This window comes from Pelobates fuscus, chromosome 1 (genome assembly GCF_036172605.1).
Source record: "Pelobates fuscus isolate aPelFus1 chromosome 1, aPelFus1.pri, whole genome shotgun sequence".
In the NCBI taxonomy this organism is placed as follows: Eukaryota; Metazoa; Chordata; class Amphibia; order Anura; family Pelobatidae; genus Pelobates; species Pelobates fuscus.
Genome location: NC_086317.1, coordinates 127,555,107 through 127,582,529, shown reverse-complemented (window position 1 = coordinate 127,582,529; position 27,423 = coordinate 127,555,107).

The following is a 27,423-nucleotide window of genomic DNA, read 5'->3' as shown; positions in this document are numbered from 1 at the left end:
TGCTATAATAAAATACTGACTTTGAAACAAAATAAAATATTGATAGCAGGGATCTCAATTAAAATAAAATGTTAACCCATTCCATTTCAATAACAATAAGTCTACTTTAAAAATAGTATAGTATTTAAAATATTTGTTAAATATCTGTCGTACAAACATAGGTTACAACACCTTTATAATATATACACTACTTTTCAGTGATACCTACAAAAATAAAATTATGCAATTTTTCACCGTTTTTCATTTATTCGCTCAGCCTTAGGGAATAGGAAATTGTATTTATTTCTATATTATGTTACAGTATATACGGTCCTTTATCTTTTAATATTTCAGACAGAGGAATAAATTCTATTAGATGAGATAAGGTTATCTGTTGAAATTGAATAGCAGTTTTCCCATAGTCCAGTCCAGTTAATAACCTGAAATGTCACAACGACAAACAGCAAACTGCCAGAGATTAAAGAGAGAAGTTTACGCTACAGAAGAATAATGTACATTTAAAGTTATAAACAAAAGCTTTTCTAAGGGAACAAGTAAAGGGTAATAACTTACAGAAGTAAATTAGGTTTTAGAAGCCCATGCTACTTTTTCCTACATGTGTTCTTACTTTTGCTGATTAATTATACTTTGTATAAAAGCAGTGTTGGAAGACCATCTTAAAGGGACACTATAGGCACCAAACAACTTTAGCTGAATTACACGGTTTTGGTGTTTAGATCATGCCACTGCAGTCTCACTGCTCAATTAACAGTACATTAAATACAATTTTGCAATCATTATGGTGAAAAAAGGAAATTAGCAAAGTTAGACAGACATATCATTATAACTCTTAAAAGTATAGGGCCTTCAGAGAAATAGCAAAATACCCCAAGGTATCAGTGAATATGGTTTCCTACCCAATCCAAGTATGCAAGTCTCACCTGAAGCACCACCCACATCGGAAGAAGATCTTATGGATGATTAAAAATTTGACATCTTTGGTCCAACATACAGGCATTTTGTACAGCATTGCGAACAAAAAGGATGATTCCTTATTGTGTGACACCAATTGTCAGACATGGAGGAGCATAGTATCCTGGTGGCCCCTTGCTCAATTCAGAGTTGTCAGCTTCCGCAAAGTGAGTGGTAACCTGAATAAAAAAAGACTACCAGAGGATTTTGTATCTTCATTCAACTCTCTTTAGTATGAAGCTAGTTGGTCAGGATATTCATCTTACAGTAACATAATGATCTAAAACATATCTCCAGGCTGAGTGGGAATTAGAAGAAAATGAAATTATGGCAGGTTTAAAATTATGGAACGGCCAGCACAGTCTACAGACTTAGACCCCATGAACTGGTGTGGGACAAATTGAACAGAAAATTAAAAGTAAAGTAACCTACACATGCAAAACACGTGTGGAAACTTTTGTAGCAGTGTTGGACTATGTGGAAAGTTTGTAGGTTTATTGGGAAACCTCTGGATATGCCATAAAGGAATTACATCCCACAAGGAAACATCCAAGTGTATTTATTTGGCTAGTTGCGACCATGCCGGCCAAAAAAAAGATGAGTGATAGAAAAATACGATGATTGGGGTCAGCCACTAATTTTTTATTTAATTCACAGATCAAGTGATGAATGACCAATAAAGAAAATTTCACCATACTTACCGTAATTTTCTTTTCCTGGATATATCCATGGCAGCATTACGATAGGGTTAGCTCCGCCCACTTGGCTGTTTAGGACAGGAAATAAAGGTATAAATACGCCTCCTACCAGACCGGATCTCCAAAATAAATTTATACAGAAGGGAGGGATGCAATGCTGCCATGGATATATCCAGGAAAAGAAAATTACGGTAAGTATGGTGACATTTTCTTTATTCCTGGCTAATCCATGGCAGCATTACGATAGGGTAATACCCAAGCTCAACATCTGATGGGACTAAGGTGTTGGTCCATTCCACTGTCCTTTCTCGCCTTGACTACTGTAATCCGCTTCTCAGTGGCCTTACGTGCTCCCAACTTGCACCGTTACAATCCATAATGAATGCAGCGCGAGGCTCATCTTCCTGTCCGCCCGCACCTCCCATGCCTCACCCTTCTGTCAGTCCCTACATTGGCCTCCTATAAAATATAGAGCTCAATTTAAAATTCTGGTTCTTGCTTTCAAATCTCTACATAATGCTGCTCCCACCTATCTATCCTCCCTTATACACAAGTATGTCCCGTCTAGGCCCTTACGATCTTCTGAAGACTTATGTCTATCTTCTGTCCGTACTCCCACCTCTGATGCATGCCTTCAAGATTTCTCGAGGGCTGCACCGTTCCTGTGGAACTCGCTTCCCTCCTCCGTTAGATGCTCACCCAGTCTCCACTCCTTCAAAAAAACGTTAAAAACCCACTTCTTCATAAAAGCATATCAATTAAACTGTTAATAGCTCCCAACTGATTCCTCTTCTGCAACTGTCACTAGTCTAATACTATCCTTACTTTTTTGTGTCATTTTACCCCACTCCCTCTAGCATGTAAGCTCATTGAGCAGGGCCCTCAACCCCTCTGTTCCTGTGTGTCCAACTTGTCTGGTTACAACTACATGTCTGTTCATCAACCCATTGTAAAGCGCTGCGGAATTTGACGGTGCTCTATAAATATCATAATAATAATAATAATAATAATAATAATAATAATAGGAAAATAAGCAAGCACCCACCAATATTTGTAAAATCAATTAAGAACAAGCAAACCCTGGACTGCAGAGTTTCTGGGAAACTTCCCAAAATGTCAAATAAAGCCACTTTCTTGGAGTATCCAATTTGTGAAATCTGAATAGAGAACAGAAAAACTGTTATAGTCATCTGGCTAGTCATGTGACCATAGATGTCACATGACTATAACCACCCATTTATAGATTGCCAAATCATAATGAAATCAGCAACTTACAATATCCAGCATCGAATTATACAGATCTGAAAGATATACCAATAAATGAGCAGGAGAAATAAACCAGGCTACGGAATTAATCTTAGATTTTCATGTACAGTAAGAAAAAACCCTTCCCCCCAGTCAAAGACAACTGCAGAGGTACCCAAATTAGTGTTCGATAGGAGGAACAGGGAATCAGACCTCTAACCCAACTAAGCATTGGCATCCTGTTAATTGCAAAATGGGAGGAAAAGGTATTATATATATAAAATAGCAGAGGAACTGTGGCAGAAACCAACTGTGAGGGAATAGGCCAGGTTAAACAGGAATAGTTTCAAGTCTGAGAACAACTACAGCATCAGGGAAGCTGCTAATTATTCCAGTTTCTCAGAGATCAGAGACTGTAACATAACCTCCTAAAAAAATAAATAAATAAATAGAACATTCTCTCAAGGAGAGAGACGCCGACTGGATGCTATAGGAAAACAGAAATACAGGAACAATTCAGTAATGTAGTATCGTAATAGGTAGAAGACTTTATAGTGACATCTGAGAACAGAAAATTCAATAAGAACGGAGTTAAATGAAATTGCGTGAGACATACCTTATTATGACACTAAGTTCAAGGTATAAAAGCATTGCAAATATCAGGATACTCTTTATACTTGGATTGTTCCAAAAACCATTATGAATGGTAAGACAAGATACGGTTACCAGCAGGTATCAGGTAACCGGCAAACAGTGGTTGAAAAAACACAATTGAAAAAAGTGAATCAAACATGATGAAAATAGGTAGATAAATAATAAGTGCAAAAACAGACACATCATCTGAACAGATACTGCATCTATCCAAAACATAATGTGAAAATTCTCTGGACATTAAATCCGAAATATGGTAACGTTGGATCTCCTAAACCTGGAATATAGAGATTAGCACGGTTTGTGCCACAACATAGGATAACCAGGCAGGATAATACCAGATATTAAATTGTACAAGAGTATGACAACTTAAACCAAGCAGCACTGGAAAATAATAGCAGATTTTGAATAGATATAAGATGAACTTCTTATTAGTAAATTATACAGGACTTACCCAGAGACAGTAGAACCATCTTCGGTATCCATTGTAGTCCACCTTCGACTCCTCTGTAGGTATGTGAGCAGTAGCAGGAGGAACAAAACCAATAACATTCCATTGGAAAAGGTAATATGGAATAGAACTCACAAGATTGAACTAGAGGCCCAAAGCTAAAACATAATCGCCGTTATGATTTACTACAGATTATACATAGTGAAACAGGATTCCACCACTGTGAAGATTTTACTAAAAAAGGCTACAATTAAAATAATTAACCTAGCCCATGTTCAACATTTCCACTTGTCACTAGAAATAGAATATTTAGATCAAGCAAGTAGAAATTCACTTCTGGTAAAAGTGCCACAGACCTTCCAGGCCTGCAGTGGCAATTTTATAATATGACAGGAGGCTTCGTATTTGCTTAAGTCTCTCTTTACTAGAACTCCACAGCAGCACAGAAAAACAACCAATCAGAAAAAAGTTAGGTACTATAAAACTCCCCTCCCCATGCATCATTTCCTCTTTCTTTGCTGCTCCGCATCAGTACAGGTCAGAGTACCTCTGCCTCCTGCTTATAGTGGGTGGCTTTGGGTTTTATTATGCTTTCTTTAGGTTATCATTATATCTATCTTATGTGTTTTTGTATTTTGTCATTTTTATTATATTGATATCATATTTTATTTATTATATATATTGCTTGTATATATTTTTTGCTATGTTTTTAGTTATAGCCTCTCTTCTTTTTTATGTTTTCTTTGCAGATTATTCATAGTATTTTTCGTTGTTTTATTTATTGATTTTGCTTCAGGTCTTCCCCCCTTTCTTACTCATTCCCCCTGTGTCTTTGGGGATGTTTTTTCCCGGAGATGTGGTGTTTTTTGGGGGGGGGGTCCCCCTGCGGTTTACTTACCCCCCTCCCTCCACCCTCTCCCTGGCGCCATTTTATTAGTTTCCCCCCCTTCTGGGGCTGCGGGCGCTCCGCTCGGGATGTCAGGAGACTAGCCGCTTGGCTGCCTCCTCTGACTCCCTGAACTCTGGTGTGAGCCAGCCGGCGCCCGGGGTTTTTCTCGCGGTCAGACGCGAGTACCCCGCGACCGGTCCGCTCACACACGTGGCCGCCTTGCCGCGGCCGGGTTCCTCTCAGCCACGTGGATCCGACCGGCTAGAGAAGGGGCGCCTGCTCGCGGCCCCTCCTCCCTCCACGGTCGGAGCTTGGCGTTTTGCTGCCCTGCTGGGATCCCCCGGCGGATCTCAGCAGGTCTACCTGTTTTCTACACATGACTATATTTTACATACAGTGTATATCTGGCTGTGAGCCTTATGGTTTTTTATATCACTTTTCTTTTCATATGAGGCTTATGTGTTCTATGACAGTTGTTTATTTTTTGCTAGGTGTTTTACTGTGTGTGTGTATGTCACTGTTTTTCTGTCAGTGTATGTCACTGTTTTCTGTCAGTATATGTCACTGTTTTCTGTGTGTATTTCACTGTTTACTGTCAGTGTATGCCACTGTTTACTGTCGGTGTATGTCACTTTTTTCTGTCAGTGTAGGTCACTTTTTTCTATCAGTGTATGTCACTGTCTGCTGAGAGTGTATGTCACTGTCTGCTGAGAGTGTATGTCACTGTCTGCTGAGAGTGTATGTCTCCGTCTGCTGAGGGTGTATATCTCCGTCTGCTGAGAGTGTATGTCACTGTCTGCTGAGAGTGTACATCACTGTTTACTGAGAGTGTACGTCACTGTTTACTGAGAGTGTGCGTCACTGTTTTCTGAGAGTGTGCGTCACTGTTTACTGAGAGTGTACGTCGCAGTTTGCCGAGAGTGTACGTCGCAGTTTGCCGACAGTGTACGTCGCAGTTTGCCGACAGTGTACGTCGCGGTTTGCTGACAGTGTACGTCGCGGTTTGCTGACAGTGTACGTCGCGGTTTGCTGAGAGCGTACGCCGCAGTTTGCTGATGGTGTGTATCACGGATTTCTGCGTGTTTTACTGTTGGCGTATATTGCAGATTGCAGTGTGTCTTACCGACAGTGCATGTCACATTTTCTGTGAGTTTTGCTGATAGTGTATATCGTGGGATACTGCGAGTTTTACTGACAGCGTATATCACAGATTGCTGTGAGTTTGGCTGACTGTCTATATCTCAGGATACTGTGGGTCTGTCACGGTTTCCTGTGAGTTACAGGTATTAGGATCTAGGATTCATGTGCTTCATAGTATATTTTTCGGGTCCAGCCATGGGGTCTCAGAGGAGATTTTTCTGGTATGAATTCACCGTCCATGGCATAGATATAAGGTTACCAGACCTGGATCTGGCTCACACTGGTTTGGGACGACCAGTCTGCACTGCTACTTTATATATTTTTAGAGATGAGGATGGTATCTATATTAATGATGAAACATCAACAGATCTGTGTGAGCATGTGCATTCCGCTTCACAGTAAGGAGCGTATCGCTCAATGCATCCTACTTTCATGGACTTGGTAATCACTCACACAACTTCCGCTTATACCCAATGCAGCTGGGATACCGCTATTTGCCGACTGGGCATTTAGGGACTGCCCGGCACGGTTCAAGTTATTCACACGGCACTACGCTGTCTAAATGGGTTGATGTCTGGGGGCCTATGTCAGAGTGCTCTGAAGATCTGCAATCTTTGGGGAACTCTACCCCAGCTTAGAGGTCCCCATTACTCATGCAAGGCTCATGGTAAAGCGCAACGGAATTGGATGGCGCTATATAAATATCACATAATCATATGATATAATATACAACCCAGGATTGGCCTGCTATGTCTGTGCCCATAAGAACGGCCTGCTATGCCTGTGCCCATAAGATTGGCCTGCTATGCCTGTGCCCATAAGATTGGCCTGCTATGCCTGTGCCCATAAGATTGGCCTGCTATGTCTGTGCCCATAAGATTGGCCTGCTATGCCTGTGCCCATAAGATTGGTCTGCTATGTCTGTGCCCATAAGATTGGCCTGCTATGTCTGTGCCCGTAAGATTGGCCTGCTATGTCTGTGCCCATAAGAACGGCCTGCTATGTCTGTGCCCATAAGAACAGCCTACTATGTCTGTGTCCATGAGAAAAGCCTACTTGTCTGTGCCCATTATAACGGCCTGCTATGTCTGTGCCCCATATATTGGCCTGCTGTGTCTGTGCCCCGTATATTGGCCTGCTATGTCTGTGCCCCATGGAATAGCCTGCTAGGTTGGTGCCTACTTGAATGGCCTGCTAGGTCTGACTTTTTGCTTGACTAACCTTTCTTTGGCCTGCTGGGCCTGTGCCCTATTGGCGGACCCGCACTATTGGTACCGAACCCCCTTTGGCCTGGGGTAATATCACTGAGGTTAACCCAGTGCCCACCAGTGATATGGAGATAGGCAGGTGTCCAGACAAACACCTTTGCCGTAGTGTTCTAGAGGACACCAGTATCCGGCCATCTGATTATGGTGGGAAGGGTGAAGGCCCTAAACCTCATGCCTGAAGGGCAATGTTTCTTATGTGGACCCGGACACATCCACGGTTTACTCCAAACCGGCGAAGGCACATCTCCAAGGAGAATTTTCGCACAAGCTAGGACCGGTACCCAGACTCCTACAGGAGAAAATTGATTTTCCTTGTCTTTACAAGCTACTCCGTAACTGCCTTCCGGAATCCTTATAGGTTCAGTAGTTTTTTTCCTGCGTTAGGTTAGCTCCTGGCCCTGTCCAGTGGGGCTTACTTTTCTTACCTTCCGGCCTGCTGTTTGCCTTCTATCCGAGATAGAATTGGTGTATTTTCTCTTATCTACGTTAGTTGTTGCGTTTTTTTTTTGTTTTTTGTTTTTTTCAGGACTTCTTTTCCTTTTCGCTCGGGTCGTCGTGAGTCCTGACTTGGCCTCCTCCGACCTCCCGGGCACTCGTGGATAGCGGAGAACGTCTCCAGCTTTCCCTCAGACTACCAACGGTCTACCTGGACCGCGCGCGCGCGCGCACGGGATCCGGATAGTCGGTTGATAGTTTTCCATAGTTGTTTCCGAAGATTGCCCTCAGCCTTATGCTGACATTAATTATTGGTGCGCCCTAAAGTTTGGTCACCCTGAATCTCTTGGGACTCTAATTGGCACCACGGGAGGGTGCGGCCCTCCGTCACCTCAATCCGAGGATATTTACTTTCAGGAACAGAGGGCGATCCCTCTCGTACAGAACCGGATACTGATTGTTATTAGAGGGCGCAACCCCTCGCTCGTTCTCAACCATATACTGGGCTGGATTCAGAGGACAGGTTGGGAGGACCCACTCGCATAAGGAGAACCGGTCACGGATGTAGACTCTGCTGTTGGTTACTGACGGGTGCGGCCCGCTCAGGCTAGCAGCCGGACGCTCTTGCGGTATGCGATCACGGTAGTACCGGCCATTTGTTCATCACACAGGCTTGTACTTGTGCAAGACATCGATGACTACCTAGAGGGGCGTCCCTCCTGCATTCAATTAGAGCTGACATCCACGCTACTGACTTTGTTCTAGAGGCCTGCTTGGTCATGCAAGAATGACATGTTTAGACTAGATCCCTGGATCCTGACCGCTGTAAAACGCGCTAGAAATACTCAGAGGTTTAATGGGGGGAGTCTCCCACTTATTTGCACACATCCCTGGAGAGGGTACGGCTAACGGATGGCCCTCCGGTGTGCAGATTTTTTGGCATATTCTGCACCATGTAATACAGAGATTGCTTTCTGTTTTTGCATATTTTTTCTCCCATGTCAAGATGTCAGGAGAGGTGGAGACCTTCAGAGCAAACGGGCACTGCCTTGCTCGGCTACCAAGATTATGGGAGGCCTATTTCCCGGTCTGGAGGTAAATCAGTACGTATGAATCACAGGGTGAGACCGGAAACCCCGGTTGTCTTGAGTCCCCCGGTCTTTATGATCTTGGGATAAGACGGCTGGACTGCCCCGTCTCCTCGGAGGAGGACCCTCCGTCTATGCTCTATTTACCCCTCACGAGAGCCATTTTGTTGGATTCGCGCTAACCTACTTTTCTACGACCGTCAGGGAGTCCTACGAGGCTTCATGGAGGTTCCTGGGGTGCCCCGACTCCTACACAGACATCTTTCACTCTTGGACGAGGGCATTTCTGGATGGAAATCTGCGTTCCAGTTTGCTTTTCCCATTCCTTTGAAGTTTTTCTGGGATTCACTATTCCCAGAGTAGTCGTCCACCGTTTCCTCCACACAAGTTCAATTCGGAACCCTGAATGGACGTCCTTTGGAGTCTTTTCTCTACTGCGTCCGAGGTTTACACAGTCCATTTGGAATATTGGTATCACTTAGAGTAGGGCTGGTTTGGCCACACTCTTGCCTGCATTATGATTTTATCCTCGGATGAGACATCCCACCGGGTAGGACAGGAAGGAACGGAAGATCTTCCTCAGTTTTTCTGTTGCGATTTTGGTGGGGGACTAAGGCGCATTCCTCGAGATTGGAGATCTACCTGCAAGGCCGCATCGCCGAAGGACCCTGGCACGATCGGAGGAGCCGCCTTCCGAGTCGTGAGTCCGAGCTTGACCTTCAATATTTTACAACTACAGGAATAGGGCTAATAAATCAGCTTGCCAGCTCATGGACCGACTGCTAGGAAACAGGTCGCTAGACCGCGTACAATGGATTTACCAGCGGATGGTACTTTTTTCTGTATTGGAGATGCTTCGTCGACTGGCATCTCTTTGATCCGTCTGCTGTCGTTTATCGTTCTTGGAATGTCCGATTAGGTTTATTCTGAAATTTCCTGGAATAGTTACCAGCGACACAAACAGCGTTGGATTGGTAAATTGAGCGTTGAAACAGCAAATACGAAGCCTCCTGTCATGTTATAAAATTGTAGATTATGCTAGCTTTAGTGTACCTATAATCTTAATTTTATTAATGACAGGAGGCGAGTATTTCCCACCCATTCTGGTCCCTCCCTTGTTTAATGTTTTAGTCTAGATTATCAGGTACGTATGCAACTCTGTTTGTTGTCTCTACTACCTGTCGCTTGTTTCTTATGTCTGTTTTCATAGTATGGTTGGGATATCTACATATTAAGGTTAATTTTGGTTGCTACATTGGGTTCCTGCATGTTTCTTCAGAGTACATTTCATTGGCTAATCAACCTGTTCGATTCTGTTTTTCTCTCGTTTCAGTTTACGGTCCATCAACGTTATCTGGTTTGACAGTCTTTCTCGGAAGGTGGACATCGTTGTATCTAGGACTTCGTTTCTTCCCCATGATGTTTTTCTGCCTTTTGTTCTGTTTTGTCGCAGCTTGAAAGAGGAAATGATGCATGGGGAGGGGAGTTTTATAGTACCTAACTTTTTTCTGATTGGTTGTTTTTCTGTGCTGCTGTGGAGTTCTAGTAAAGAGAGACTTAAGCAAATACGAAGCCTCCTGTCATTAATAAAATTAAGATTATAGGTACACTAAAGCTAGCATAATCTACAATTAAACCTTAAAGTCTAGCCAGCAGCATAGCATAGGACAAGAAACTTTAAGCCCATCAGAGTCATTTACATTATTTGTGATTAAAAATATGAAAGGGAGAATAGGGGGGAGGGGAAGGAAGGGAGTTTTTTTTTTTTTTTTGTTTTTTTTTCCCTCTCTCTCCTTTCTCTGTCTCACGGTGTGGGACTAAAGAAGAGGGAGGGAGAAATAATGGCTGCATATATATACAAATACATAAGATTGCTCTGATTGCCCCTGAGTAGCTACCACTTTAAGGTCAGAGATAGACCTTAGCCCTAGACAGTACACAAGATATTGTCAAGGCTTACAGGTTGAAGAGATGATTAATATTTATTATCTCTTGAAACAACAAGTAAGAATGACTGGGAATGAGTCTCTCTGTCCTATGAGAGCTCAGACGTGTGTGAATGATGTGGGAGGGATGGCAGCAGGAATAGGTGTTACTTGAAAAATATAACTAGCATGAAGTGTATTTCATTAAATGTACAAGGGCTAAATACCCCATATAAAAAAGAGTTATGATGAGAGAATTGCTAAAAAAAAAAAGGAATAGATTTAGCGATGTTGCAAGAGACACATTGGAAACGCGAAGATAGGAATAGGTGGACCTATGAAGGATATGAGATAATTTCACAAGCTGCCTTGAATAAGAAAAAGAAAAGAGGAGTGGCCATAATCCTTTCAAAAAGAATAAATAGAGAAATCATATACGAAGATGTAGACATAGAAGGACGGTATCAGATATTAATATGTAAGTTGGACGAGAAAGTTTACACCTTGGTAAACGTATACCTCCCAAACGTACTACCAACTAAATGTTTTAAAGAGATCATGGAAAAAGTAGATAAAGTCAAAACAGGATTATTAGTTATTTCAGGAGACTTCAATTGTGTGGTGGATACAGTTCTAGATAAAAAAAACAAAAAATAATAAACCCATAACTAAACATTTGATAAATCAAGCTAGGATCTTGAGAAATACACTTCTAGAAAATAACTTATTAGATATATGGAGAGTATTTAACTCAGAGGAAAGAGAATACACGCACATCTCAAGGGTACATTCCTCACTATCCAGAATAGACTTTGTGTTGGGGGAAGCTAACTTAGTAGAACAAATAAAAAACATATATATAGAAGAGAATGTCTGGTCAGACCATAGTTATATTATTTTTTTTATAAATGATGTCAAAAAATATAGACCTAATACGACATGGCGTCTAGATGATAGTATTTTGAAGAATAGTAAAGACCAATTACAAATGAGAGAATTGATTCAACTGTACTTTAAAGAGAATATTTCCGAAGAACTCCCAATAACCACTATATGGTGTGCATTTAAAGCGGTGGTACGGGGGTATCTGATTAAACTTAAAAAAAGGATCCAAAGAGATAGAGGTCTGACTAGAGAAAAGCTATATATAGAATACTATCTGTTGGCCAGAAGAAATAAAAGATTTTTAAATAATGAATCATCTAAACAACTCTCTGAGATTAAAATGAAAATAGAAAAAATGGAGAAAGAACGAATAGAGAAAAATCTAGAGAGGATGAAATCCAATTTTTACTATGATAGCAACAAGATCAATAAATGGTTAACAAAAAAACGTAAGAATACAAAAAATGGTAAACATAGGATTAGTAGCATTAGAAATGAATCAATAATTTGTAGAAAACCAGAAACAATAGCAAAGGCATTTCAAATATACTATGAAAAATTGTATAATTTACCAAATCAATCAAAAGAAGAGGCTATAAATGATTACTTGAGGGAAATGAATTTCCCCAGGGTTTCTGAAGATCAAAAAATAATGCTTAATGCCCCTTTACAAATTAGGGAATTTACAGGTGCTATTAAAAAACTTGTGAACTATAAGACCCCTGGCCCAGACGGTCTGACCAATAGATTCTATAAGATATATGGAGATATTTTGGCAGAATATTTGACTAGAACATATAATGAAATCTCACTGAAAGGTACAGGCCCTAAGGAATTATTACAAGCAAATATAATCCCTATTCATAAAAAAGATAAGGATCCGCAAGATTTAAAGAACTATCGTCCGATTTCACTTATTAACGTTGATTCAAAACTATTTTTATCTATATTGGCAGACAGGTTGAAAAAAATAATTATGGAACTGGTAGATAGAGACCAGATAGGGTTTGTCCCAACTAGACAGGCCAGTACTAACATAAGAAGAATGATCAATGTTCTGGATTGGAGTGATAGAACGCAAATTCCCCTCCTGACCCTGTCATTGGATGCAGAAAAGGCCTTTGACAGGGTCGGGTGGGGATACATGATGGGGGTGTTAAGGGCAATGGGTATAGATGGATGGATGTTGTCTGCAATAGGCTCTATTTACCAAAATCCTATGGTGAGGGTAGTCGGCATAGACTTATGCTCAGATTGGTTTCCATTGAAAAATGGCACACGGCAAGGGTGTCCACTCTCACCTATTTTATATATTCTCTCAATGGAACCCTTTGCAATTAGAATAAGAGAAAACCCGGATATCCGGGGAGTACCAACCTCTGATAGAGAATTAAAAATAAGTATGTATGCCGACGATACCATCTTGACCCTCATAGACCCAACCAAATCAATTGACAACTTGATAAAAGAAATAGAAATATTTAGTACTACTATCTCAAATTACAAAATAAACTCAGATAAAACAATTGTGTTATTTAAGAACTGTAGCAAAGAGTGGAAAAATGAATTTTTGAAGACATATTGCTTTACGGATGCGAAGGGGAGTTTTGAATATCTAGGGGTAATATTATCAGATAATTTGGACAAAATGGTGGAGATTAATTTCACTAGGCTTCTGAAGTCCACTGGGATATCGTTAAAAAAATGGAACCCCCTGTTTCTTAGTTGGTTGGGAAGGATAAACGTAATAAATGCGTATATAGTGCCTAGATGGACATACTTTTTTAGAATGGTTCCTCTAAAAATCCCATTGCCATGGTTGGAGATAACACAGAGGCTTATTAAAAACTTTATCTGGAAGGGGAAAAAACCTCGGATCAGTTTAGATCAATTAACAAATACTGTAGAGCATGGAGGGGTGAACTTTCCGAATATAGTAGGCCACTATGAAGCCTCTATCATATTCCATACTCAGTTACTAACTAAAAAAGATTCTGAAAAATCTGGCTGGTTTGGTTTAGAGACTCAAGACCTAAATGGAAAAGAACTGTTTAGGTACATCTGGCAACCCAAGAAGATCGGGCAAGAAATTAGTAGTGTAATTCTAAAATATTTACTGAATGACTGGAATAAGATTAGAAAAAAACTAAAAATCCTGGGAAATATTTTTGGGTTTATGAAGATAGAAATACTAGAAGCCCTAATGCCAGACTTAAAAATAGATTCTTGGAAGGATATGAAAATTTAAAATTTGGATGATATATTAAGAGGAGATAAAATCAAAGATTTTTTAACTTTATCCAAGGAATTTGGTCTCCCTCAGGCTGAGGCTTTTCGTTATTTAAGAATAAAATCCTTTATAGATAAATCACTTGCTAAGAGTAATATAATCAGTAGTATCCTCATAAAACAGATTTTTGGAAACAATAGCTCTCGGAAAAATATGGCAAATTGCTATGCCCTGATAAGAGCGATCCCCAAAAATATAAGGTCCAAACAAATAAAAAGTTGGGAAAAAGAATGCAATTTAAAAATAGACCCAATAAAGTGGGGAAATATGTTGACACAGTTAAAAAGGAGTGTTCACAATGTTACATTGTTTGAGACACATTATAAAGTTTGCTATCGTTGGTATTTAGTGCCAATGAGATTAAACAGAATTGATCACAATGAATCTAAAATATGTTGGAGATGTGGAAGCAACTTGGGAAGTTTTATTCATATTTGGTGGAGTTGTAGATTAATTAAGAATTTATGGGATGAGGTCTTTAGAAAACTGTATGTTTGGGACAAAATTCTGATAGAAAAATCTCCAACAACGGCCCTTTTACATCTTCATTGGCCTGATTTATTAATATACCAACAATTTTTGGTCTGCCATTCTTTTATGGCAGCAAAGATTTTGATAGCAAGAGGATGGTAGAACTCTGTGACAATTGAGGTTAAACATTGGGAGAAACAACTAATACTTCAGATTAAAAATGAAATAGGGCTTTTTAAGAGGAGGGATATTGTACAGAAATATGAAATAGGTAAAAAAATTTCTAAAATTCTTAGAAAACAATGAGCAATATCAATAACTTTTTAGGATGTATACACTGAAATGTTAAATGATAAAATTGACTATGTATTTATAACTGATCCTATTGTATGTTGCGGCCTACTCCCACTATGTATGTATGTTGGACTTATGAATGAACTTCGATAGAAGTTATATGATACCGTTTGAATGGTTTGATGTTTATTACTATTGTAGTAACTGTCTATATTTTTGTATTTTGTATGACCTATGTGTTTTGATATGGATTCAAAAAAATTTCAAATCAAATAAAGATATATTTAAAAATAAATAAATAAAAATATGAATGATAACAAGAAAGCAAACCACTATATTAACCTCAAGACTCCTGTTTTCAGTGTCAGGACAATTCACAAGGCCCAGTAACACCTGCAATGCATTTGAAGTAATTAATTAGAACTGCAAGACTTTATTCTGTTACCGGGTGTGTCCTGCAAACTGCAATCCACATGCAAAAGGCTTACTGGTATGACAAATAGAATGCCTTATACTGCAAGTAAAGCCTCACAACGAATCTAGTTACTTACCCTCACTTCAATAAGAACTGGGCTGTCAATTTACACCAGTTTATGCACAGAGGTTATAGTGGATAGACATACAGATAGTCTAAAGGGACACAAACAAAGGTTATGTATTCCATCCTTCACTTTAATAAGAACTGGGCTGACAATATTAAAGACTGGACTGTCCATACACACCAGTTCATGTACTCATGAGAATCCCAAATAAGGTTATCGTCCATTCTAGGTAAAATCTGACAAAATTAAAAAAATAACAGAATTTCATAGCCCCAAGTTTTACCCATCGACTTATCCACGAGGCATAGCATATTTTACAATTGTTGGTCATAAAACTGCACTCGACTTATACACGAGTATATACGGTAGGTAGGTAATCTTAAGAGAACAAAATTTCTATTTAATTCTAAAAAAAACTTTCACACTCCTATAAACCTGCTTGCCTAAATGCTGAGTGTCACAACAACCAGTAATAAAATGCCTTATAAGATCATTCTCTTAATGGGCCTGAATTAGTTTTGACCACCACAAGTGTGAATAAATCAATCCACATATTGAATAAAAACCAAGGCAGCAGTGGACTTCGCATTGGATAGAAGTGCCAAAAATAAAGAATATTTTCCATTATCTGAGGTAAGGCAGGCTGGAAATCACTGCAACAAGTCTTTTTGTAAACCAGGTCCAGTGTAGACAAAAAGGCCAGAGTTGATATTCTCTGAATTAAGGACTGCCGGAAATTACCCCCACAATCTTGTAATAACAAGGGCCATTAAAGACATTCTCTGAGTTAAGTCCTGCTGGACTACACGTCTTGAAAAAACAAGGACCAAGGTGGATTTTACCTGTGCTGGAAAACAGTCACCTTTCTTGTTACAGACAAGGCCAGGAGTGGACTCTCTTGGAATTAAGGCCTGATTGGAATCACTTGTCACACATCTTGTTAACACAAGGCCCAGTGTGGATAGTCTCTGTAATTAAGCCTGATGGAATTCACTGCCACATATCCTGTTAAAAACAAGGGCCAGTGTGGGCTTAGAATTAGGTTGAAAATTCAAGAGAACATGTTCCATATAAACAGTGCTACTGCCAAGATCATAGCAATATATGTTTCTCCTTGAGTACCATATTTTAAGGAGGTTCTCCTTCCGAACACCAGTTATACATCCTTCATCCAGTGACTTATATGTTTACCAATATTTGCAGGTACCGATATTATACTGCTACCCCAAGGATCACAGCGGCCGATATCCAATACCATACATATGTACACTGCAGTTTTACCGCTACCCAGAGGGTCACTGCGGATTTATATCATTATGAAGAATGTGTAAACACCATGCACCACTACCAATAGGATCACTGCGGCAATAGTCTGAATGTTATAATGTACGTGTCACACATATTAACCGCTACCATTAGGATCACTGCGGAATAATCATAGTTAAAAAGTGTATACATCACACACCGCTACCATAAGGATCACTGCGGTAATGTCATAATGTATGAGTCACTTATAAATAACCGCTACCCTTAGGATCACAGCGGATATAGTTTGCCATCACAATATACCCATATATTACCGCTATCCTTTGCTGCGTAATTCTTCAAATAGTAAGGATACAAGGCATATATTTACCACTATAGCTTACATCGGATAGGTTTTACCGCTACCCAGTGGTCTGATCAGGTGAATCCTTATGTACTTTCCAAAGAGTACAGCTAAACCCTCCTGGGTAAGAAGAGGTAAACCATGTCCATGTCCATGTCCATGTCCATGTCCATGTCCAAGTCCATGTCCATGTCCAAGTCCATGTCCATGTCCAAGTCCAAGTCCAAGTCCAAGTCCAAGTCCAAGTCCAAAAAAGGTAATGCAACTTACCTGAAACCATGTCCACAACCAAGAGGACAGGAAAAAAGACTGGAGATCCGGTCTGGTAGGAGGAGTATTTATACCTTTATTTCCTGTCCTAAAAAGCCAAGTGGGTGGAGCTAACCCTATCGTAATGCTGCCATGGATTAGCCAGGAATAGAGGGATAAAAGAAGGAGCAGTAAAAAAAAAAAATCTATACGTATATGCTCTTCCTCATTTTACCTCTATTGATTACTTTTTTCACTTGATCTGTGAACCAAATAGTACCAATCATTGTACTGCAAAATATATACATACACTGATCAGCTACAACATTACAACCACTGACAGGTGAAGTGAATAACATTAATTATATCTTTACAATGGCATCTATTAATGGCTGCCATATATTGGACAGCAAGTGAACAGACCGTTTTTGAATTTCATATGTTGGAAGCAAGAAGAATGGTCAAATGAAAAGATCTGAGCGACTTTGACAAGAGCCAAATAGTGTTGGCTAGATGACTGGGTCAGTGCATGGGCGCCTAAAGCTCACTGATACACATAGGGAGCCAGGCATTCTGCTCCGATCGCACAAAAGAGCTTCTATAGCTCATATTGATGAAACACGTAATGCTGGCTATTAAAGAAAGGTGTCAGAACACACAGTGTATTGCAGTTTGCAGCAAATGGGTCTGGGTAGCTGTAAAGCAGTTAGTGTATCTATTAAGACACCTATTGACCTCCAAAAGCTTCTTCTATGGGGACATGAGCATTAGAACTGGACTATAAAACACAAACACAAGCTCACTGACCGACACACTCCGTGACAGACACACTGACACACTTGTTCAATGACACAATCTCACTAAATTGAAAGACTCACTGACAGACACGCTCGCTGACAGACACACTAAATGACAGACACACACATGTACTCACAAATTTACACAGTCTTGCATACACATACATAAATTAATTTTATTTTATTTCTTGTTGTTTTATTTTATTTTTTAGGGTCCTGCCCCTGGGGTCAACTGGGAACCTTCTCCCTGGGTAGAGCGTGTTTTTTTTTCCTGGGGTCCAGTGGGAATTTTTTGTTTCTGGGGTCCAGTGGGGATTAGATCTTACATTTGCTCTCTGCTCCCTTCTATGTGCTCTGAAGTGATGCCAGGGGCCAGAGCGACATCATATTCCATCTCCCGGCATCAGAGCATGCGAGGTAGCAGAGAGTAACTGGAAACACATCATCACTGCTCTCTCACTGCCCCCGTCGGCTGCCTCCTTTCTTCTTAAACTTTGGGGGTGCCTCAAGGTGGCTGGCTGACTACCTCTTGGGCCTCCTGTGATCACCATTGACCCGCTCCTCATGGTGCCCCATCTTCTGACAGGCACCACCAGGAGCTGTGCCCAGCTTCTGACCCTCTATGGGCTCCCTTAAAAAGGTGTGTGCATGAGCACGCATGAACACCTTAGAGGGAACATTTCTTGTGGAGTCCATGCCTCTACATATCAGAGCTGTTTTGGCAGCACAAGGAGGGCCAAATGATATAGGTAGGTGGTTTAATGTTGTGGCTGATCAGTGCAATATTTATATTATGTATATATTTTGTTGTACACTGATTGCCAATTCTGAACCTTTTTTCGTTTGTCCAAATGTTTACTCATGCACCAAACTGAACTGTCACATGAATGAGAGCTGGAACAAAAGTATGATTTGAAGAAAAAATTAATTGGCTGTCTAGTTTCCACCTGCACTTGGTAGCATACCGTCTCATCAAGTTTGGCATTAGATAGATACCTAATTACCTTTGTTGGGATAACAGAGCTTTACATTTTGAGGGAGTGATTTAAAGGACTAAAGTGCAGACAATCATGCAAATGTGGATTGAATACAAAAAACTGGCCTGATAGAATGGAAAGTAGGTATTGAGCAGGGACTGTATTGTAGGGATACCACCCGTAAAACAAATAAGACACAAACCCACAACAAATCTCAACTAGTATAAATAAGCCCCCATATTGGCTTAGAAAATGCAGTGAAAAGTGAGGATACTAGATCGTAAACGTACCGGGAGATGACTTGTGAGAAATGTATAATGAAAAAGTTTATAATTGGGCTAAAACAAATCTGGAGTGAAGACTTGACAGAGGCTGAAGTGAATATCATTCTCAAATAAACTTAAATTATTTTCTCCCTAATGTCCAGGTTCTTGTTGTTCATGTGGGCAAGTAGGTATGTACCTAGGGAGAGAAGAAGAAAAGAAAGGAAAAATTCTGAAAAGTGAAGCGACAATCAAGTGAAGCGTTGTGGTAAAAGTCCTTGCCCTCAGTCCACCCAATTAATAACCTTTTTTATCATTAAGACAAAAACATTGCTGGTGTCCTTAATGTCTTAATTAAGTTAACAAGGAAGCTGAATAGCTATTTGTTTCATATCAAGTCTTATTTATTGCAAGTGCACTTTACTATTTTTCTTATAAGCAATATTTTTTTGTCAACCTATACTATGTGAATTGTGCCCATTTCTGCTTTTAGTGGAGCAGACATTCTCTTTATTTTTGTATGTTTAGTTTATTATATATTTTTTTCCCAAATGTCTCTTTCTAACCACTGATACATATGGAGTTCAAAGGCAAGGAACTTAATTTAACACATTTTGTAAGGATGTCGCAATCAGGCACAATAATAATGCAGAATTCAACCGTGACTGGGGTAATTTATTTCTGGCTTACTCCTTCCAATTCCTATTGCTTTGTACAGAACCATACAAACACATTCAATAACCAAAGGCTATTACTTCCCAAACTGCTAAAACCAGCAGATTGCTGTATATATATTTTTGAGTGCTAAAATACAATGCAGCATGGTTGGAGCTCAGGGATTTGAGTGCTTTTAGGGCATTTAGGAATTATTGGACATTTTATCATTATATTTGTGTGGTTTTTTATCTCTATTTTCAACATCCATCACAGAAAAGAAATTATCCATGCACTCTGCAAATATCCTTGTGCATCAAGTACTCCTATTGACAGACTTTGTGCAAAAAAAAAAAACAGGACTTAAAGAAAGAGAACAAATGAGGAACATTTTAAAAACGAAAAGTTGAAGAAAATAAACCATAAATAGCTGCAATCATGTTCTTGCTGTAAAACACACTTTCACTTATTAAATGAAAGTATAGTGAATTCATATTAAACTCTTCACTACCAGTTATTTTTGTTAAAAAACATAACATGTATTCCGAGCAGAGAAGCATAGATAAGAAAAACACAGCATATAATAACTTTTTTTTCTCCCTTGTTCTTTTATGGAAATTTGACATGTATTAAAATGCAAGACAGTAATTATGCTCTCAGTTAAATTAAAACATTATCATTTAAACATAACAAATAAAAAGAGAAACAAAGACCACTACTGTCCATAGAAAAAGGGTTGTCGCCACAAGAAGTAAGTCCTTGTCTGACCTAACAGTTACCTATGTAGTTTATTCTCTCTAGTTTAAGAAATCGTCATATCCATATTGGCTCAGGCATTCTTCATTCTGTAAATATGACTCAAGAACTCTATTAAGTTATATTTAAAGTAGATTTCTGGATAATTCCTATTTGCATCTTTATTTGGTATACAAAATTTATTGGCATCCTAAAATGCTTGGCTATTAAGACTTTTGCAGCCATTAATATATGAATAATTGGATCACGATTATATTTTGACATTTTATTTAGTCCCAGATGTTAAAGAAACATTTATCAGAACTTAAGATGATGTTTATTTCACAATATTGTTGTATATTTTTGCCATATTCCAAAATAATCTCAAAAGAGGACACGACTGCCACATATGCACAAAATCCTTAATCATCACACCACACCTCCAAGACATGTCTGAACAAATTATTTAGATAGCACCACAGGTACCCTGTGACATGATCTTATAGTGAGTTTATTTTATATTCAAACAATGAATTATTGTATTAAAAGAATTTAATGAGAAGACCCATTCTCTAATTCTCTAATATTTAGATCTGTTTTCCCATTTAACCCCTTAACACCACAGCCAAATGTACAAGTTGTGAACGAAACAAAACGTAAACAAAACCTGGCATTTGCGCTATATGTCTGTCCAACCGTAATTCACCTCTTTCATATTAAATGCACCCCGCCTTATTATATATCATTTTATTCAGGGGAAACAGGGCTTTCATTTAATATCAAATATTTAGCTATGAAACATAATTTAATATGAAAAAATGGGAGAAAATAAGATTTTTTTTATTTTTTTCGTTCTACATGACATTTTAACTGTCAATGTCATAATACTGTTTGCTTTTACTGCAATAAAATACACATATTTGTATTCAGCAAAGTCTTACGTGTAAAACAGTACCCCCTATGTACAGGTTTTATTGTGTTTTGGGAAGTTACAGGGTCAAATATACATATTTATATATGTGAAAAATGCAAAAAACGTCACTTTTACTGGCGATATCATGGTTGTAATACATTTTACTGTTTTGAAACACTAATATTTGTGTTCAGCGAAGTCTCCCGAGTAAAACAGTACCCCCCATGTACAGGTTTTATGGTGTCTTGGAAAGTTATAGGGTTAAATATAGTGCTAGCAAATTAAATTCCCTATACTTTCGGCATGGGTGGTCAGGCAGGTCCCGCTAATTGTAATTAATTAGGATACCTAATTATGTAAAATTATTACATATTATTATATAAATATATGTAGACAGCACTTTTCATAGACTGATAACAGGGTAATTAAAACAGAATCTTCTTGTCCATAAACCTAGGTAAGCATGCAGAAAAAACATAAATAGCACCACAATATTAAGGTACTGCTTATAAAAGAAAAAATGGTTGTCAAATTGTCCTGACAAACAGATATAAAACCATTCATATATATATATATAAGACCACTAGAAGACAGAATCTTGATCCCTCAGCCTCTTCTCATGATGAGCAGCAAGAGGTGGAGGAGATTGCTGAGCACTGGGAAGGTCCCTGTTTCTGGTTTATTGAAAAAATGTTTCCACATGAGCTCCCTAGTCACCTGGCAGCCCACGTGGGTTTGCTTACTCCTGAAGGGTGGTGGGACTAATTTTCTTCAAAAAAGACGTGATTGGTTTAAACACAGACTGGGTAGGCAGAGTCAGTATGCATATAAATATTAGGAGCCTCGAGTGAATCGAGATACTGCAGTCAACCATATCCGAAGAAGTCCATACCAACAAAATGCGTAGGATTGTGGTTAGATTTTATATATTTTTATTTTGTATTTGTATTGTGGACTTTTACATGTAGACCCCTTCACCTATACCTACTGCTCATCACAAGCGCCATAACTACTACAGACCAGTGGCATATTATAAATGTAAATTTGCATTTGTAGAGGTCTAATGTAAATCTCCTGTTGTTGTATATTTGCAACTCCAATTATGCAAAGGGTTGACATAACAACAACTGGCAATATATATTTGCAATACTGCACGATAAGAGTTAAAATTACATAAGAGATTCTTTAGTGTCATTTGTTTAACCTTGCAAGGCAGCTTGATTGTTTCTCACAACAACTGACATAGGTATATCTCATTTCACTGAGAGAATAGAGGCATTATGCCAGAAAATATTTTACAATGGATTTTTCTAACTGTGACTCTCACTAGTAGATTGAAGTAATTTGGTAGAAGTGGTTAGATTTGTCAAGGTATGAACTGCAATTTGTAAGCATTTGGGCCAATCGGGGGATTTGTCAAATTCTCAAACTCCAATCACATACCAATCAAAATGTGCAATAGCTGGGCATGTTCATTTCAGTGATTCTGCATACCGCAATTGGCACCAAAGAAAGAGTTGATTTCTGGGAAAAAATATGATTAGTGGCTAGTTACTGAATATTAATTTTATTCACAAATCAAGTGACAGGAGGAGGAGCAATAATATATATATATATATATATATATTATATAGTAAATACAAATATAATATATAAATATAGATATTTGTGAATGATTCTACTCTAATTCCCTGTATTGATACCAAATAGTGGGAAATGTTCCTATCAGTGTACTGCAAAATATATACATAATATTATATTATATATATTTTGCAGTACATGGAATGGTCTATTTACACACCCTTTTGTGATTCTAACCAACATATGGCCCAATTTGTCCGTCCCCAATTTTTTTTATATTTTAAGAAAAAAAAATGGTCCAGCCAAGCCTCATTGTGCAAAATTCTGAAATTAATACATGGGTAGGTAATTTTACCTGCTGTTCACACACTAGTAAATCAAACTAAACTATGTGTGGCTACAATGCCCATATATAGTAAAAACAGATGGACCAAGCACCTGAAATATCCATACAGAATTTCAGGCTTCTTTATAAAGCCCTACTCAAAGTTTTCTCTTCCACCACTGGCTGCCCAGAAGGGAGACAGTATTCATAGCTCCTTAAAAAAACAAAGTGATAAAATAGAGCCGTCCAGGAAAATCACTTTCTCAGTAGTGTTAAAACCAGGGTATATATGTGCTAAATATAATGAGGAGGAGTTAAGAAAAACGTGTTCCAAGTACTTTTTATTTGTTTTCCATTTAATCAGACATCCACTATATAAAATATTGAAAGGTTACCAAGTTTTAAAAAATAAAATAAAAAAGTATTCACGTGTTTAAGCTTTCATTACTTAATTGGCAAAGAAATACAAAGAATACCATTTACAAAACAGTCTACCTTCAAATAGACTGGACCTATTATTATTTAACCAAGATATTTGTATCTTTCTTTTAGTAGCAGGCCAATGAATAAAGATTGGAGAACTGGTTCACACGGATGATGCCTTTGTTCTGTAATGAGAAAGACATTACAAAAGGAGCTGGTGCAGGTATTGTCACTGTACTCAGTAATGTCAGCTCCATTTCATGTCCCTGTGAAATAAAAACAGCACAGGAAAAGGGCAAGAGGATAAAGAATTGCAGGAAAAAAGCAGAAGGTCAAAAATATCAATGACTAAAGCTTTGTATGTCTGAACAGACATCAATCCTATTTAAAATTACGTAGAAACTCAAATAACATTTTCTAAATCTAAAGTAAAGGAGGCATTTTTCTTCAAATATATATGTATAAAAATTTCAAAAGTGCTGAAAAAGGTAGTGTGATTATAAAATAGTGTTGTAATAAAAGAGATATTACAAGTATAATAAAAAAAAATATGTTAGAAATATATTAACACAAAGCTGGATTTTTTTTTATTATTATTGATATCAATGTTTGTTTTTTTAACCATTAAGGACGGAGGAAATTGTCTAATATCTGGACCAAACCTAAAAACCTGGAATTTGGTTTGTGTTTCTTCTATCATAATTTAAAGGTTTTTTTTCTTTAAGTCCCCCAACGCACCATATATATATATATATATATATATATATATATATATATATATATATATATATATATATATATATATATGGGTTTTAATAGACAGGAGGGACTTTCTTTCAACATCCTGTATGTATACCTAAAACAGCATTAAGTATGAAAAAAAATGTTGAAAATGGGAAAAATATATATTTTTTCACATTGTTGTTTATAATATTTTTTACACATCAAGGGCAACTGAAGATAATGAACTTAAATAGATTAATGTCTTGATTGTTAAATTACTATTAGTATTGATATTTATAAAGCACCAACAAATTCAGCAGTGCTGTACAATGGGTGGATTAACAGACAAGTCTTTTGACTCCAGATTAGTTGGATGCACATGAACAGATGGGGTTGAGGGTACTGCTGTAACAAGCTTACATTCTAGAGGTCACGTGACACGAAAGGTAAGGGTAGGGTAGAAAAGTAGTTTGCTAGAATAGTTTTTAATGTGAGCTAAATATGTTTTTGTTTTTTTTATTTTTGGATGACACAGTTGTAAGTTGTAGGAGGAAGCAAGGTGCATGGATGTCAAGCTATTAACAGTTTAATTGATATTCTTTCCTGAAGAAGTGAGTTTTTAATCTAAATACATTTTTGGTAGTGAATGTTAACTATATACACCAACCTCCCAACTCTATGCCAGCCCAATCCCTAACCCTATGCTAACACTAACTCTAACCATAGACATATCCTAACCTTACCCCTAACCCTACACTGTCCCTAACCCTAAAACAGCATTAATCCTTACCTTAATTTAGCACTATCTGAAAACGTACCCTAATCGTACCCTAACACTATGCATACCCTACCCTACCCCTAAGGGATATCAGCAAAGTAATATTCCATCTACTAGATACAATAGCTAAAAGGGTTGTATGGGATCACTACCTAGAAATCCCTGTAATGCTGCTGTCCAGCACGCTGTATCTAACAATTACACTATGATCATTACTGACCAACTGACAAAACAAAGCACAAAACACAGTTGGCAGATGAGCATGCAGTAAGATAATGTCAGGGTCTAAAAAGCTGTTTGCAAAAAAACAAGCGTAAAATGCACACACTAAAAATGAGGGGAATACTTCCTGCATGGTGCTCCTGAAAGAGAGGGCCAATCCCTGAAGACATCAAATGGAAAAAAAGAAATATCCACACACCTGACGTTTCTTCTAAAAGGCAGTCTTTATTTAAAACAGGGAAGTGGACACAGAGTTTTGGCTCCTCTCTGAGCCTTTATCAAGTCTATCAAAGAGTCTGAAAAGCTGTCAGGCTCACAATCACCGCGGTTGAGCACTCAAACATGGTGAATAAATGTGTGCATTGGGCAAACATGTGATTGCTCTACTTTTATCAGCAAGTGGCCTCTTCTAATCCACCACCCTGACCAACATGACCACATGATAATAAAGTTCATGGTCAGTAAGACCCAGCCCACCATCAACTATGCAAGTGGTTAGAACTTTGTTCTCTAGAACTTTGTCCTCTAGAACTTTGTCTTATAAGGTTATGAAGTGAAGCACAATTACAGTACTGGACAGTAAGGTCATCTGGCCCTGGAAGATTTAAGGAAAGCTTTAACTTCCTCTACAGAGATTGAGGATTCTAGATTATCGAGCAGAATTTATTTTGTACTTATATCAATCACATTAGAAAGGTTTTTTTTTTTTATGGAGAACACATTTAATAGAAAAATACAGATAAACATGCACAGCTGTAGATGTAGAAAATCAGCTGGATTTATAACAAGTATCCCTGAAGCATGCACTTATATATTTTATTAGCAAAATAATAAACTTGAATTGTGACCATTGTTAACCCCTTAAGGACACATGACATGTGTGACATGTCATGATTCGCTTTTATTCCAGAAGTTTGGTCCTTAAGGGGTTAAACCCAACATGAGCTTTCAGACTCCTATGATCAACTCACCTAGAGACTCTAGTATCCCTGGAGACACAACACAAAATAAACCCATTTCCATAGATAACTAGACAAATCACCATAGTTAAATTCTAATTACATTTAATTCAATTAACCGCTACTGAACAGTTTTTGAGGAAACTTAAACAGACATACTATGCCCAGGGCAAAAGAGCATGGAAATTGTTGGCTGCAAAACTATAACAAAAACAGGCATACACAAATATCCCATACTTGCTGACTCACAGGGCTCCAAAATTACAAACCCAGCAAAGATAGTGAACCTCTTAGCCAATCTCTATAAGTAACTCTACAACCTATGTCTAACTACAGTCTCTAACTGATACTCAAACCCCCACAAAAGAGGAAATAGACGCTTGCCTTCTGTCACATTCTACCTGCATTAGTTGATGAATTGATAAAGTAAGAGACGAATTAGATCAAAGTAGAAAAGAAGTACTATGGGTCCTATCTATGTAGAGACAGGAACCAAAGTACGGGAATACCCTTAAAAATTTGGAATATAATTAATGACAAAAGATCTTAGTACATAAATGTTAAAAAATGCACTAAAAAAATAAAGAAAAAAAACACAGAACGTATAGCCTCTAAAGTCACTGGAAAATTCCATTATTAAGTATTAGGGCTTATTCTCTCTGTCCACACAGGGTCAGATATCTAATGAGGTTTCTCTAGCCAAAATGTATGATCTTTAACTTAGGTGGTACACAGGGATTACTATTATGTATATGGATCCAGAGGCACTAGGAGGTTATTAGTACTATTGGGAATGTCCTACCCACATCAGTTACCTATATCTTATTTGGACTCTGTGTGTATCTACCTAGATACTTATTGATACTTCGTGCTTATATAGATCTTGTGATCATTGTGTCTCATATCTAATACCCTTCCCTCACATGACCAGTGATTGCCTTTTGTGCTACAGGATGTCTAGCTACTAATGGTAGTAGCTTAACAGTCAAACT